Here is a 15,645-nt window from a genome sequence, read left to right on the forward strand (position 1 = left end):
GGTTCTCCTGCTTGGTAGGGAGTCTTTGATTCAATCATGAATATGAGGTGTCATGGGTGTCTGAGAGGGAATTTACAAGCTACGGTCCGTGTGTGAGTCTTGGGAACATATGCTACAAGCTCTCCTACTCCAGGCAATCTGGATCTCTGCCCTACTCTTCTCCAACCCATGCTTCTTTGGCTTGCCTATGTAACTGGGAATCCATTCATCCATTCACTTGTTCTTTCATTTATTTGTTTATTCATTCATGTATTCATTCAATATGTATATGGTAGGCAGTGGGATCCAATGCTGGAATTCCATAAGGAATAAGCAGCTCACAATCCATTCATGAGCTCACAATCCAGACAGGCAGAAAGCTGACCCATGGTGTGACAATGATCATTATGTGAAGAAGTTGGAAATGTTAGCTCCTGGCTTTGGCTGGGGACCCAAGTTCGGTTCTGACCCTTGTTGATCCTGATCATACTCTCTAACCAATGAATCCGCTGATTTGCAGACCTGAGTCCATGGGTTTCCCATCCTGTCTAGGAACCTGAACAAGATTCCCAGCTGCTTCCTATGTTTCACCATTTTATTTGAAATTCATGACAATGATCCTTCTGCCTACTCTGAGCCCCAAATCTTCTTCACAGGTGATGATGATGATCATAATGGTGATGGTGATGATGATGGTAGTGATGGTGATGATTATGGTGATAGTGATGTTGATGGTGATGATGATGATGATGGTGGTGATGATGATGATGGTGATGGTGATGGTGATGATGATAGTGGTGATGGTAGTGATGGTGATGATGGTGGTGATGATGATGATGATGATGGTGATAGTGGTGATGGTAGTGATGGTGATGATGATGGTGATGATGATGGTGGTGATGGTGATGATTATGGTGATAGTGATGTTGATGGTGATGATGATGATGATGGTGGTGATGATGATGATGGTGATGGTGATGGTGATGATGATGGTGGTGATGGTGGTGATGATGATGATGATGATGGTGATAGTGGTGATGGTAGTGATGGTGATGATGATGGTGATGATGATGGTGGTGATGGTGATGATTATGGTGATAGTGATGTTGATGGTGATGATGATGATGATGGTGGTGATGCTGATGATGGTGATGATGATGGTGATGATGATGGTGGTGATGGTGGTGATGATGATGATGATGATGGTGATAGTTGTGATGGTAGTGATGGTGATGATGATGGTGATGATGATGGTGGTGATGGTGGTGATGGTGATAGTGATGGTGATGATGGTAATGATGACGGTGATGGTGATAATGATGGTGATGGTGATGATGGTGATTATGGTAACACCACCACCCACCACTATTGTTTAGTAAGCACCTACTGCTAGCCACTTTACACACATTAGCTCATTTATCCTCACGATCAATCCCCGAGGCAGTTACAATCATTCCCATTTTGGAAATGAAGGAAATCATCAGAAGGAACCATTCTAGTAGGACATAAAATGACCACAAGGTTTGGAGTGTAGAGACATGGCCTCAAGAGGAGGCTCTAGGACTTGAGTCTGTGACCTTGAGCAACCACTGACTTTGAGAACCCAACTACTGCACCTGTAGAATGGGAGAAATGAGTCTGCCTAGAGATCAGGGCTAGTGTAGGCTTACATGAGGTAATGGATGATGAATCATTTGCTCTATTGTACAGAATAATGCAAAGGCAGCCTACTGCCCTGGCAGCCACCAGCTCGTCACTGACCAGCCAGGTCCTGGAAAACATAGAGGGAACTTGACCACTCTTAGACTGAGTCAACAATGTTAATTCTCTCAATATTTTATTTCATTTGTTCATAAGTCTCTGGAAATAAGACCTGCATTAGAATCTTCTTTCTCTTATGAACTGTGTGATCTTAGGCAAGTTACACAACCTCTCTGTGTCTCAGTTTTCTCATCTCACCTCATCTGTAAAATAAATCCAATAAAAGTGCACATTTCCTAGATTAGTCAATGGTATAGTCCTTATACAGAGTGTCTGGGAGACAGGTAGCATTCAATAAATGTTGGCTATTATTTTAATTGAGATTTAATATTAATTTATCAGTGGCCTCTTTTGTGCCAGGTATAGTACTGGTTTTAAGGATATAAATATAAATATCCTTAAAAGGATCTTCTAATTCAGCGGGGGAAGCAGAGGATGAATAACTATAGACTGTGGTTGATATTATGATCCAAATGTTCCCCACATGCTGTGGGGGTACAAGGTTGGAAGCACCAGAGGTCTGTGGTCAAGGGGTTGGAAGAATATTCTAGGTTTAGTAGGACTGACCATACATCATAGTTTATCCAGGATGGTCCCCATTTCATGTGTGCTGTCCTGGAGTATGGTTACCTAGGCGTTGTGAACAGCATACACATGTGCAGAAAGTACTCAAATTCAGGAACACGGCATCTGGTTCACTTCTCTCCCTCAGCAAGGGGTACAGCCCTGCATGAGCTGGCCCTTCTCACCTCACAGCCTCCATGGTCACTGCTTTCCCACTCCCAGGCCAGCCTTATGGGATGACTAGCATGTCCTCAAACTCCCTGAGCCCAGGAGCACCTCTATTTTGAACAGCTCCTCTTCCCTGCCTACACCCACCAACCCCCTTCTAATTATCCCACCTGCTAATGCCTCAGCAGCTCAGGTTACATCTCATCTCCAGAGCCTTCCCTGACCCCAGCTGCTCTCCGAAAGCCTCCCCTCTGTGACTCCTCCCCAGCGCACCCAGATACAATTCTATACAGTATTTATCACAACTCATTGCTATTTCACAGCTGTTTACTTGCACTGCCTAGTAAATAAAAAATATCACCTTAACTGCTGGCATTAGAATTCCTCTTAGGGCAGGAACTGTCTTTATCTAGTAATGCATCTAATTGCTCCAGTTGATGTGGATGTTGCAACCTAAAGGCATGAGACTGCTGATTAATAAAAATTAACCAGAAATTGGAGATGGGGCAAGAGTATCTAGAGTGTTGTTACAAGTTCGTGTTCCCATTATGCAAATCACCAACCACAGCAAGTGGTTCTGATTTCAGTTGGCATAAAGCATGGAGCTGGGGCTCACAGCTGGATTAGTGTAAGAGGAAAGGGACAGCCTGGCAGCCCACTTTTGAACTAATTCAGGGGAAACATGAGCCCTTAGCCAGACTCTGAGACTCTAACCATCTTCCCATACTTGGAATTTACACAAATCTTGGGAAGATCTACAAAGCGTGTGTTTGGTGGACACACTCTAAGGAGTATAATCCCCTCCCCTGAGTGCATGTGGAACCGGTGACTTGCTTCCAACCCAGAGAACATGGCAAAAGTGATGGATGTCACGCCCATGATTAAGTCTTGCTCATGGGTAAAGGCCATGGGAAGGTATGTCACATTATGTAAGACACTTAGCAAACCGAGGTGAGAGAGTCTCTTGTTGGCCTTGATGAAGGGAGCTGCCATAATTTAGGACGGTCTGTGGTAGGCCATGGGGAAAGGAAGTGTGGTGGCCTCAAGGATCTGAGTGCAGCTATCCAGAAAGTGGGGACCACAAGGAAATAAAGTCTGCCAAAACCACCTGAACCTGGAAGAGGACCCCGAGCTCCAGAAAGGAGCTCAACCCAACCAACGCCTTAACTGTAGAGAACCCAGCTAAGCCATGCACAGACTTCTACCCACAGAAACTGTGAGATAATAAATGTGCATTGTTTGGCTTTTTTTTGGGGGGGTGGGGGGTGCGTGGTCTGGGAATTGAACCCAGGTCTCCCACATGGAAGGTGGGCATTCTAACCTCTGAACTACCCGTGCACCCAGATGTGCACTGTTTTAAGCCACCAAGTTTGTGACAACTTATTATACAGCAATAGAAAATTAAAAGTATATGGAATGGAAATTTGAGCCAAGTGCACTCAACTTTCTTTCTTTTTTTTTTTTTTTTTTAGAGCAAGGCTACCCCAGTTGCTGTAAGGAGATGCTCTTGCTCATCCCTGTACTCCAGTGACTAACTCAGGGCCTGGCACTTAAAAAGAGCCTGGAAGATGGTTCATGCCTAGGACTGGAATTGCCCCATCACACAGTATGCATATGTTCAGTTTTAGAAGGCACTGCCAGTTTATCAAATTGATTATACCAATTTACATTCCCACCAACAGTGTATGAGGGTTCCCATTCTCTACATCCTCTACAACACTAAATACTGTCAATTGTAAAACTTTTATGCACTCTAATGGGTGGTTGGTGATCGCTCATTGTGTTATTTGATTTCCATTTCCCTAATGGCTACTGATGTTGAACATTTTTTATATTCTATTTTTTATATTCTTGACTAGACATTACCTTTTGAAAAGTGCCAATTTGAGCCTTTTGTCCATTTTAAATTGGGGTGTCTCTTTTTCTCATTGATTTGTAAGAATTTCTAAAATAAATCCTAGTCCTTTTTAAATAACAACAACAGCAACAACAACAAAAACCCATAAGAGTTTGGAGAATGGACAAAAATCATTTTAGAAATTATCAATTGCCCTGATGTTGGAATAAAGGGTGAGGGACATAGGGAGGAACTGGAGAAATATGTTGGCATAGGACATGAAGGTTTTAGATCAAGTTAAGAGTTTGGAATGTACTTTGCAGAAGGTCTATTTAAATACAGTCATAAGGACAGCTCTCTGCCAGGAAGAGCTGTAGTCAGGAAGCTGTTGTTAGGGGCTGATGGAGAGGATGAGAGCTGAGCGGGGGGAATGACACGGGTCTGAACAGCGAGATGCCCTTCCACCCCCCGTGGTCTCAGTGGGAGCTGTGACCATCAGGAAGTCACGTTGAGCAAGTGGAGTGTCTGGGGGATCCTGGCTCTGGGGTAGAGTGTGGATGACACGCTGCTCACGAGCATCAGGCGCATGTGAAGAGGAGCTGGTAGGACAGACAGAGAAGATGAGAAGCCAGCTGGTAGACCTGCCACGTCTGTGGTCCTACTGGAAATATCCAGCAGGATGATCACATTTATGTCTAGAGATTAGGGGAAAAGTTGAGACTGGAGACCTAAGTACCTTTCAGCTCTAAAAGTCTGATTTTGGAGACAGGAGAGAGGATAACTCAGTCTTAACCAGCCACAAACATGTAGTCTCAACCTCGGCCCTGTCTGCAGGCAGCATGGAGAGCCCGGCTCTCCCCAGGAGGGGACAGCAAGTGCCCCGAGCCCGCCTTGCTTCCTCACAACTCCCCAGATCAGGACCGCCAGCATCCTCCAGGGTCTTCCTGAGATTTGAAAACCAATAATTCATTCATAAAGCTAAAAGTCATCAATGAAGCTCCCCTTAATCCAAGAAGGGCAAATCCTCCTTTGTCTCTTGCGCACTTCAATTTACTATTAAAATATGAACTTTATTTGCAGGTCCCCAGAATCATCCTGTCCGTATCCTCACTTAACAGGTGAGGCTGAGGGCAGCGATGCTAGGCTCAAACCCTCTGCGGAGAGCTGGCTGTAGCACTTGGACAGGAGCCTGCGGAGAGGACCCAGGCATGGTGAGAGCCAGGTGGAGTGTGGGGAGGGCAGCCTGACCCACCCAGATCAGAGGTTGAGTGGAGGATCCCTCCCCTTCTCCTCCTCTGGACTCCCAGCTTGAGGGAGAACAGCTCAGCTTCATTTCCAGGCAGTTCCCAGAGACCCCTGCTGGCACCACTTTAACTACAGTTGTTTCTGGGAAGTTTCCTGAGCAGCTGCACACCTCCAAAAGTCCTGGACCCAGGGAGGAAGGTGGCAGCAGCTCTAATGAGTGTCCTTCTTAGATGCCTTGTCAGTCTGCTGTTAATGGGGAACGTGTAGAAACACTCTCCCAAGCCAGGGGAGGGCAGAACCGGATCTTCTAGCAGGTTGGGTGATGGTGACATGGCCATTCACATCTGGTCTGTTCCCTGGCCACCAGCCCTGGTCCTTGTTCTCCAGCAGAAGAGACACGACTCTCCAAAACAACTGAGCTCAGATTGCATCAGGATCCATCTGATGCCCCACCAATTGCCTCTGGGGTCGAGCACCCTCTGTGTGCCAGCTGTTGCTTTATTCCATATTAATCAGCTCCAGAAAGGTGTTTGGCTCATCTCCTTGGAGCTGCTCCGTTCACTTGGAACAGGTTTGTCAAATCGCTTTTACCTTGCTAACCTATGAGGATGGAGGGGTCAAAGCTGCCTGGAATTCTGAAAGGAGTTTGACTGCTGCCAAGCTCACTTGGCAGGGGTGGGGGTGACATCTGTCACAGGCACAGGAAAGGACCAAAACTTTTCTATCTCTTTGGAACTCAAGCGTGAGGATATGAGTCAAAACTAAGATCCCTTTTCTAATGCTTCCTTTTCCTGACTATTATTAATGCCAAGTCCCCCCACCCCCAAATTCTATTAACTGGGACTTTCAGGGGAACCTAAAAATGATCCATTCTTGTTCCTTCATTTTACAGGAAAGAAATTTATTAATCAGAGGTCCAGGTGATTTGCCCACAGCCACAAAGTGATTCTTGGCAGAGCTGGGCGAGAATCCTGGCCTATATCCCACTGTGACAGTCCCTGCTTGGACATTTCTCCTCTTCTTTGATCTGGATACAAGCTGTCCACTTCCACTGAATCCCACCAATCTCAGGACAAAAGGTGAAATATCACACACCAGAGTCATTCAATTTAAATAAATCTGAGGTGTTCACCTCCACTTTTGAGACCAGACCTCAGATTTTCCTCATTTAATATTTACCAATTTTCTCTCCCCAAATATGCCACATACCTATTTATCTGTGAGGCGGCCAGCAAATGCAAACCTGGGTCTGACAACACCCATGAGAAACAGCACAAGGCATAATCCTTAAATCATTAAAAATAATTCTGTTTATGAACACAACTTAAATGTGGCAAAACACACAACTAGTAAAGCCTGGAGCAAATATATGCCAAGTTTAGAGAGGTTGAATTTCAGGATCAGCAAAGTGACATGTGGCTGAGCCAAGCAGGGGCAGACATCAGCATGTCCCCATGGACAGCCCTCATTGCTATTTCATTCTCAGAGCTGGAGGGAGGCAACAAGCCCAGCAGATACAGAGAAAAGAGCATGGGGTATAAGGAAGTTTAAGGACCTCACTCCCATCATGACTTCCTTTCTAGCTCCATTCCATCCATATGCTCAGAACCATTTTCTAAAGAAAAACTCTGATTATGCCAACCCCCTGTTTAAACACAGCTGTGTGCTCCTCACTCCACAAGGTAACGCCCCAACCCTTTAGCAAGGTAAATCAGGTTCCACAAAATAGGGTCATGGCATGGCTGAATGGATAAAAAAGCATGACCCATTACATACAAGATAACACTTTAGACCCAATGACATAAATATGTTGAAGGTGAAAGTTGTGTGCTGGTTTGAAAGGATTGTGTGCTCTAGAAAAGCCATGTTTAATCCTGATCCATCTGGTGGAGGCAGCAGTTTTGTTTGATCCCTGTTCAGTACCATAGCTTGAAAAATTGATTAGATTATCTCCACAGAGAGGTGATTCAACCAATTGTAGGTACTAACCTTTGATTAGAGGGACATGTGACTGCACCCATTCCAGGTGGGTCTTGATTAGTTTATTGGAATCCTTTAAAAGAGGAAGCATTTTGGAGAAAGTAGTTAGAGCCATGAGAACTACTCAGCCAGAGACTTTTGGAGATGAAGAAGGAAAATGCCCCTGGGGAAGCTTCATGAAACAAGAAGCCTGGAGAGAAAGCTAGCAGACGTCGCCATGTTCACTATGTGTCTTCCCAGTTGAGAGAGAAACCCTGAACTTCATCGGCCTTTAACCTCTTGTTCGTGCCTTGATTTGGACATTTTGATAGACTTGCTTTAACTGGGACATTTTCATGGCCTTAAAACTAGATACTTGCAACTTAATAAATTCCCCTGTTTAAAAAGGCATTCCATATCTGGTATATTGCATTCTGGCAGCTAGCAAATTAGAACAGATGGAAAAGATATTTCACACAAATAGTAATCAAAAGAGAGCTAGAGTGGTTATACTACTATCAGACAAAACAGACTAAGTCAAAAATTGATACACAGAAAGATATTATATATTGTTAAAGCATCAATTCATCAAGAAGATATGACAATCATAAAGATATATGCACCTAACAACAGAATTCCCGAAAATATGTTCTTTTCTAGACTCATATTTTCATCCTTTCTCCTTGTAGTCATGCCAAATTTGCCACTTAAAACATGCCAGGCCCCATAGTATCTCTAGATCTTTGAAAAGTCTGTTCTCTTCACCTCATATGCTCTCCTTTCCTCATCCAATGACACATCCTTTCTCACTCTATAATGCTCAGCTTAAACGTCATCTTCTCTATTAAGTCTTCCTTTATTAATTTCACACAACAAAATATTTATTGATGCCTTATTATGTGTCAGGATAGATTATCCCTGTCCTCCAAGAGTTAATATTTCAGCTTCTCTTGCAATGTTAGGAAAGTTCTCCTGTGTATTCCCACAGGATTTTGTCCCCTTCTCATTGGATTCATCCAGTCCCTAACATGCACTTACTACTACAAAGCAGGTGAAGTAATAGGCACGAGCATTAAACAATGAAGAAAATGCATGAAAATCCTACTCACACCCCATGTATCCCATTCATCTGGGACTTTATGATTTTCCTCTTGCAATCACAGAGCCCAGATCAGGGGATGTGCTGAAGAAGCAACACATCTCAGCTGTGTTTCCAACTCTGCTGTTCACTTACTGCAGTAGCTTGAAGAAGTCTCTTCTTCTTCCCAGGCCTCAGTTTCTACATCTATGAAATGAAGGCAAAGAAGGAGGTGGTCCCACGGGTCCTTCAGGGAATTACTGAAGACTCAACCGCCAGCAGTCCCAGCTAGAAGGCTTGGGAAGTCTTTCAAAGATGAATAGACTTGAGTTCTTATTTCAGCTCTTTCACTTACCAGCTATGATCCTGTTTTGTCATCTGTAAATGGAATAATAATAGCTCCTAATCCAGGGCTATTGTGAGAAGTAAGTGAAACAATGCTCACAGATGATGTAGCACTATGCTGGGCACAACACAGATATCTAATATGTGTGAGCCATTGTAGAGTGGATTTTATCTCAGTCAGGTCCATGACTGAGTCCCAGGTGGCTGGCAGAGCTTTTTGTCATTTCATCATGGGATCCCTTCTAGGGGGAATGGGTGAATCATCTAGAAATTGGAAGAAATCCTAGTAAGATGAGTCACTTCCTTCTGGTATTCTGCTGTCTGAATCCCATCACACACAGCACCATTTACCCCAATCCAAGACACCATTTGGCTATTTCTGCTCATCTCCTCCTCAGCAGAATCCCTGTCAAGATTCCCAGATCTGTTGAGGACTCCAAATTCATGCTTTACTTTCAGGGGATAGACACTTCTGCCTGGGGACAGGGTTATCAGACTTCTCCCAGCCAAGGAGCTTTGGTATGTACCTCTGTGCATACTAGCAAGGTCATCAGCTGTAATACACAACAGTCCCATTAACACCCCCACCCTCTCCAGGCACCCTTGTTCTCAAATGGCACTTCCAGATAAAGGCAATATTATCCTAGCTCTGGCAGGTCACACTCTTTCCTCTTTGTGGGCTAGAGATAGGAGCCACTATCTTTGCACTTCCAGCTCCAGCAGAACAGCTGGGTATGGTCGAATGGACAGACGCAGTGGGAATCTGGATCAAGCAAGTGGAGAGAAACAGGCCAGCTCTGGATACTTTCTTATTTTTATCCAGAGTAACTCATGTATCTTATATATCTTGGGGACATTAAGGCAAATCCTCCCCCCAGTGACATCCAGTTCAACACTTACGGTGTGTCCGTCATGTATCAGACACTGTGTGGGGAGTAGGGCACCTGCCTTCTCTGGTGAGCTGCAAAGATGTTGAATTATCAACAAAGCATTTTATTAAACATCCAAAAGTTGTATCCCAGGCTGGTAGGCACTACAAAGTGATGTGAAGTTATATTTTAAGTATCGTCTTCATGGTATGTAAGGACCTGCCACATTCCCCTCATAACTCAGTACCAAAAAAAAGAGAAAAGGTTTTGGTATCTTGCTGTGGCAAGTCAACCTCATGGCGACCACTAGGACCTCTGCCTCCTGGAAGTCACATCCTTGGCTATTTCCCTCTGCTTGAGGGTATCTGGGCCCTGCAACTTGCTTCTAGTCAGTAGAAGACAGCAAAGATGATGGATATCACATCTGTGATTAGGTTCCAAAAGGTTGTGACTCCCGTCTTGCCAGCAGACATTCTCTTGCTGGCTTTGATGGTGAGAGCTACGTGTTGGAGAGGTCCACATGGGATAGAGGTGAGGGCAGCCTCCAGACAACAGCTGGTGAGGAATCGAGGATCTCAGTCCCACAACCTTCAAGGATGGAATTCTGCTAACAATCACATATGTGAGCTTGGAGGAGGAGCTTTCTCCAACCGAGCCTTCAGATGAGACACCTTAGTTGTCACCTTGTAAGAGATGTGAAGCAGACAATCCAACTAAGCCATGCCTGGATTCCCGACCCACAGAAACTGTGATACTTTAAATTGTTAATCTGCTAAGTTTTGGGTAGTTTGTTACACAGCAATAGAAAACTAATACTAGCTCTTAGATTTGGATCTAGGTTTACCACTAAGCAGTCATGACCTGGGGTATGTTTATTTTTCTGAACATCAATGAGTTTCTTATCTATAAAACAGGAGTGATAAAACAGGGAATTTCTTTTATCTTAATATTCTTTACCCCAGTCTTTGCAGCTAAAAGATCGTACTGGGAAGCAAAGTCTTCATAACAAAAGAATATTTCCTGATGTGGTCTCCAGGGTCTACAAAGCCTCTTGCGGATGTAGTGGCAGCCCCTGTCCTGTCCTGTTAAGGCTTCTTAAATCAGCCTCTTCCTCACCATTTGGTGCAGGTCAGTAACACAAGGCGAGCCATTTGCAAAGTGAAACTGCAAAGTTCACAAAAGATGCAGGATTTCATGAAATTGATGAAAATGATGGTGGAGAACTGCTCCAAATACAGCAAAGCCATTGACAATTGGCAATCTTGCACGATAAGTTGAAGGCAAATCAACTGATACTTCAAAATATGAAAAAGGTCATAGAATCCTCCCCCAATACACTGGGAAAATAAAATGTGAAGTCATATTGTATGATCATGTAATGTTGCAGGAACGATCAAACCCTGAGTTAATGCACATTCAGTTTTGCTCATTTTAAAAATTACAGCACAGTTGCAGTTATACATGGACTGTTATTAACTTTAAGGTACAATAAATACATTTTGCATTTTAATCACCTTTCTTTAGATAGAGGACTAATAAGATTTTTTTCTTCACTGCTCAGAATGAAGTTTTGACCTACATTTTTGGCAGATTCCCTTTAAGTAGATTTATACTGAAACCTATTAGTGTTGTAAATAAAATTCTATTAGCATCAGTCACAGTTATTCATTTATATCTTTTTTTATTGATAAATCTTAACATACAAACATTCCATACATGATTTACAATCAGTGGCTCACAATATAATTATATAGTTGTGCACTCATCAATATGATCAATTTTCAGAACATTTGCATCACTCCAGAAAAAGAAATAAGAAAATAAGGAAAAACTCATACATACCATACTTCTTACTGCTCCCTCTTGTTGGGCACTAGTATTTCCTACCCAATTTATTTTAACCTTTGTACCCCCTATTGTTTGTTCATTTTCCAACCATATTTTTTTACTCATCTGTCCATACCACAGAAACAAGGAGCATCAGACACAAGGTTTTCACAAACACAGTCACACTGTAAAAGCCATATCATTATATAATCATCTTCAAGAATCAAAGCTACTTATTCTGGTTTGCTAGCTGCCAGAATGCAATATAACAGGAATGGAATGGCTTTTAAAAAGGGGAATTTAATAAGTTGCACGTTTCCAGTTCTAAGGCCATGAAAATGTCCCCATTAAAGCAGGTCTATAAAAATGTCCAAATCAAGGCACCAACAAGAGGCTACCTTCACTCAAGAAAGGCCGATGAAGTTCAGGGTCTCTCTTTCTCAGCTGGAAAGGCATATGGTGAACATGGCAACTTCTGCTAGCTTTCTCTACAGGCTTCTCATTTCATGAAGCTTCCCCAGGGAAGCTTCTTCTTCATCTCCAAAAGTCTCTGGCTGAGTAGTTCTCATGGCTCTCTTGTCATTCTGAAGCTTTCTCCAAAATGCTTCCTCTTTTAAAGGATTCCAATAAACTAATCAAGACCCACCTGGAATGGGTGCAGTCACAGCTCCCTCTAATCCAAGGTTAACACCCACAATTGGATAAGTCAAGGCTCTGTGGAGATAATCTAAGTTTCCAACCTGCATTATTGAATAGGGATTAAAAGAAACAGTTGCTCCACAAGATGGATTAGGATTAAAACATGGAATTTCTAGGGTACATAAATCCTTTCAAACCGGCACACTACTGGAACACACCTCAACAGTTTCAGGTACTTCCATCCAGCCACTCTAATATCCTATAATCCAAAAACGGGATATCTATATAACATGTAAGAATAACTTCTGGGATTTAAATCTTTCAACTCCATTTGAAATCTCTCAGCCACTGAAACTTTATTTTGTTTCATTTCTCTCTACCCACTTTTGGTCAGGTAGGCTCTCTCAATCTCTTGATGCCGGGTCCTGTCTCATCCTGGGATTTCTGTCCCACAGAAGAGAGTTGGCCATGTCTGAGCAACAAAAGAGGTTCACTGGGGGGTGACTCTTAGGTCCAATTTTAAATAGCCCTAGCCTATCCTTTGCAGGAATAAGTCCTGCAGAGGCGAACCACAAGACTGAGGGCTTAGCCTAATGACTTGATTGTCTCCACTGCTTTCGAGAATATCAGAAATTCTCCAAATGGAGAAGTTGAACACTTCTTCTTTTCTCCCCTGCTCCCCAAGGGGACCTTGCAAATACTTCTTTATTCACTATCCAAATTACTTGGGGATGTATGAGGACATCACACTAACCTGTACAAACCAGCAAAGTCTCAATTTCAAGATTCCATGTACTTATGGTGTTCAACTAAACTGACCCTAAAAGTTATATATACTACCTAAAGTATAACTTTTGCACCAAATAAAAATCTCTCCATTTGGTATCACACGGAACTTGAAGTTTCAAAATACAGACGATAACCTGTATTTTGATTTACCTTAGCCCTATCCAGATCACTTCATTTATATCTGCACTCGAAGTCAGATCCCCTTTTCAACTTTTTTAACAGTTCCCATATGGGGTATTATGGACTTTCATAGCTTCAGAACTCTAACTGTGAGTCTCAGGTGTCACAAAAATACCTGAAGTTTCTGGGAATGACCAGGTTAAAAACAAACAGCTCAGTATCTCGGAATTTAGAGACAAGTTACAATTCATGAATATATGTGACTGCTGTAAGAGCTTACAATCTAGGACCCTTTACAATAGGCCCTAACCTGATAACCCATGCTGTCGACTTCAGTCCATCAAGTTTTTATACCATAGTCAGTCCATATGAGTGAGGCACGATAATATTTATTCTTCTGCTTTTATTTCACTCAACATACAGTCCCCAAGGTTCATTCATCTAGTTGCATGCCTCACAACTTCATTCCTTCTTGTGGCCGGTCAGTAGTCTGTTCCATTTATGTACTGACTATAGCTGCTTTTGCGCTGGTTAAAGTTGGAACAGAGATGATTTGGCCTGCAAGTCCTAAATTATTTATTCTTTGTCCCTTGAAGAGAATATTTGCAAACCTCAAATCTAAACTAAGATTGAAGGGCAATTTAATCCCTTTCTGTATAGCTATATATATATATATATATATATATATATATATATATATATATATATATATTTAAAGTGCGAAAGCAAGGGCTGCGAGTGTTGCTGTGTGTATTGATAGCTTATTCTTATTTATTACTAAATAGTGTTCTATTGTATGGAAGTACCACAATTTATTTAACCAGCACTTATGAGGGACACCTAGGATTGATTCCAGTTTGGGACTATTACAAATAAAGCTGCCATGAGCTTTCCAAAAAAAACAAGAAAGGGACTTAAAAACGTGTTTGTTGAGTTGGATAACAAACTTCTAAAGGATTAAAGGAATCAAATCAGGGCATCTCTGGTTTTGTGGAGCTCTCTTTAAGGAAATGAAAACAAATCATGCATAAAATCTGGTACGGGGCATGCAGTTTAAGCTTCAGCGATTTTGCAGTGAATCTGCCTCTGGAAGCACCTACTTACATTTCATGGAAGGTTATGATGCATTTCTCCTTGAGTGTCCCATCTTATCATTAATGATTTTTAAACCAGTTAACAGCCCTGGTGAGCTCACTGCTGCCTTCTCACGAGCATGTTTTTGAATGAGAGTAACTGGACATGACCTGTCCAGGGACCCACTGCAGGTCATGGCACCTGTCCTCAGGAAGCGCCTGGACTCTGGAGCTGGACATGTGAGGCCCTCAAGTCCAGCTTCTCCACTGGGCCCTGGGTTCCCATTTACAGGGTGGGAGTGAAATAACTACCTCGTGAGAGGATTCAATGAGATAATGTATAGAAATTGTTTACTTTGACTTTTGGCAGCAAGTAGGCACCCAGTAAATAATACTTTCTTCATGCTCATTCATGAATTATTTATAATTAGGAGAAGAAACTGAAGATATACTGGGAAGGACTTCAAATTTTGACTACACTCTTGATTGCTGTGTGACCTTGAGCAAGAAACTGTACCTCTGATTCTCTAGGGCTTTTTTTTACGGCGACAATCACACAACCTCCCAGGGCTGTCATGAGGACTAAATGTGCCTTAGTCTCCCCATCTGTAAAATGAGGATAATAAAAACACCTTACAATGCTTAGGCTAATATTTGAAAAATTTTAGCAACTGTTATTATTAATATGATCATTATTTTTTATTTACAAAACATAGTGCCTGAGAAAATGGTAAGTTCTCAATAACTGGAAACATGATCATTATTACAATACATTCAAACTTCATAAACATATATTTTCTTTGGGGAACTCTACCAAGAGATACTCTAACTGTATTTCATTGACTCTCAGACACCAATGCTTGCAGGACACACCATCATCGTTTAAAATACTAAGAAAGAAAACTGTCAAGTAAATTATGACAACCAGTGTTTTGCATGATCATTTTGGTGACAGCAAATGAGGAAAATGAATCTCAGCATTTGGAAATAGGGAAAGGTCGAGCTACCTTTGGGAGAAAGGTTCCGAAAAGGACAAGGTGTCTTGCCATGAGTCCTGGGTCCCCCAGGCTGAAGCACCCTCAGGCCACGCGCCTTCAAGTATGGGCCCACGGTTTATGTGACGCAGGCCCTTCTATTTTCATTGGAACTGCGATGGCTTCAATTTTGCTGGCATCTCCATGCCTCTCACATCTTTCATTTCCCTGGGACTGAGGTTCCAATATCCTCATGTGATGAAACTTCCTAGCACACAAAGACTTACCTATGCCAGCAGAGTGATAAAGAGGCAGACCCAAAATTCTTCCTCGGGGGCAGACCCCTGACTCCCTTCTTGGGTTTGGCCCCTTTATACCGTCCTCGTTTGGAATCCTGATCCTTCCCCTATGGGCTGAG

General features: G+C 42.7%; 1 protein-coding gene and 1 long non-coding RNA gene across 8 annotated transcripts in view; one reads left to right on the forward strand and one right to left on the reverse strand.

The window, feature by feature from the left end:
* KCNQ3 (potassium voltage-gated channel subfamily Q member 3) overlaps positions 1 to 15,645 on the reverse strand; it is a 303,621-nt gene that overhangs the window by 60,480 nt on the left and 227,496 nt on the right. The window lies entirely within an intron of this gene.
* On the forward strand, positions 326 to 6,684 carry LOC143686520 (uncharacterized). 4 transcript variants are annotated; one of them, XR_013177230.1, is made up of 5 exons: positions 326 to 635; positions 3,945 to 4,078; positions 5,390 to 5,520; positions 5,922 to 6,125; positions 6,447 to 6,684. It is a non-coding gene; the product is annotated as an uncharacterized LOC143686520 (long non-coding RNA). The 4 variants fall into 4 exon arrangements; XR_013177233.1 differs by having other exon boundaries at positions 5,942 to 6,125; XR_013177231.1 differs by having other exon boundaries at positions 328 to 635; positions 5,945 to 6,125.

The sequence above is a fragment of the Tamandua tetradactyla genome, chromosome 6 (assembly GCF_023851605.1).
Source record: "Tamandua tetradactyla isolate mTamTet1 chromosome 6, mTamTet1.pri, whole genome shotgun sequence".
Lineage (NCBI taxonomy): Eukaryota > Metazoa > Chordata > Mammalia > Pilosa > Myrmecophagidae > Tamandua > Tamandua tetradactyla.